The sequence below is a fragment of the Myxine glutinosa genome, unplaced genomic scaffold (assembly GCF_964187855.1).
Source record: "Myxine glutinosa unplaced genomic scaffold, kmMyxGlut1.1 SCAFFOLD_1419, whole genome shotgun sequence".
Classification (NCBI taxonomy): domain Eukaryota; kingdom Metazoa; phylum Chordata; class Myxini; order Myxiniformes; family Myxinidae; genus Myxine; species Myxine glutinosa.
This window is the reverse complement of record NW_027617514.1, coordinates 41,398-43,102: the sequence shown is the minus strand read 5'-3', so window position 1 is coordinate 43,102 and position 1,705 is coordinate 41,398.

Here is a 1,705-nt window from a genome sequence, read left to right as displayed (position 1 = left end):
AAAGTGGTTTTTCAACACAAACACAAGTGCGAAAAGTGGTTTTTCAACACTAACACAAGTGCGAAAAGTGGTTTTTCAACACTAACACAAGTGCAAAAAGTGGTTTTTCCACACTATTACAAGTGCAAAAGTGGTTTCCTGCACCAACACAAGTGCGAAAAGTGGTTTTTCAACACTAACACAAGTGCGAAAAGTGGTTTTTCAACACTATCACAAGTGTAAAAAGTGTTTTTTCCACACTAATACAAGTGCAAAAGTGGTTTCCTGCACCAACACAAGTGCGAAAAGTGGTTTTTCAACACTAACACAAGTGCAAAAAGTGGTTTTTCAACACTAACACAAGTGCGAAAAGTGGTTTCCTGCACCAACACAAGTGCGAAAAGTAGTTTTTCAACACTAACACAAGTGCAAAAGTGGTTTCCTGCACCAACACAAGTGCGAAAAGTGGTTTTTCAACACTAACACAAGTGCAAAAAGTGGTTTTTCAACACTAACACAAGTGCGTAAAGTGTTTTTTCCACACTAATACAAGTGTAAAAGTGGTTTCCTGGAAACAACAGAAGTGCGAAAAGTGGTTTTTCAACACTAACACAAGTGCGAAAAGTGGTTTTTCAACACTATCACAAGTGCAAAAAGTGTTTTTTCCACACTAATACAAGTGCAAAAGTGGTTTCCTATACCAACACAAGTGCGAAAAGTGGTTTTTCAACACTAACACAAGTGCGAAAAGTGGTTTTTCCACACTAATACAAGTGCAAAAGTGGTTTCCTGCACCAACACAAGTGCGAAAAGTGGTTTTTCAACACTAACACAAGTGCGAAAAGTGGTTTTTCAACACTATCACAAGTGCAAAAAGTGTTTTTTCCACACTAATACAAGTGCAAAAGTGGTTTCCTGCACCAACACAAGTGCGAAAAGTGGTTTTTCAACACTAACACAAGTGCGAAAAGTGTTTTTTCAACACTAACACAAGTGCGAAAAGTGGTTTTTCAACACTAACACAAGTTCGAAAAGTGGTTTTTCAACACTATCACAAGTGCAAAAAGTGTTTTTTCCACGCTAATACAAGTGCAAAAGTGGTTTCCTGCACCAACACAAGTGCGAAAAGTGGTTTTTCAACACTAACACAAGTGCAAAAAGTGTTTTGTCCACACTAATACAAGGGCAAAAGTGGTTTCCTGCACCAATACAAGTGCGAAAAGTGGTTTTTCAACACTATCACAAGTGCAAAAAGTGTTTTGTCCACACTAATACAAGGGCAAAAGTGGTTTCCTGCACCAACACAAGTGCGAAAAGTGGTTTTTCAACACTAACACCAGTGCAAAAAGTGGTTTTTCAACACTAACGCAAGTGCGAAAAGTGGTTTTTCAACACTAACACAAGAGCAAAAAGTGTTTTTTCCACACTAATACAAGTGCAAAAGTGGTTTCCTGCACCAACACAAGTGCGAAAAGTGGTTTTTCAACACTAACACAAGTGCGAAATATGGTTTTTCAACACTAACACAAGTGCAAAAAGTGTTTTTTCCACACTAATACAAGTGCAAAAGTGGTTTCCTGCACCAACACAAGTGCGAAGTGTGGTTTTTCAACACTAACACAAGTGCGAAAAGTGGTTTTTCAACACTAACACAAGTGCGAAAAGTGGTTTTTCCACACTAATACAAGTGCAAAAGTGGTTTCCTGCACCAACACAAGTGCGAAAT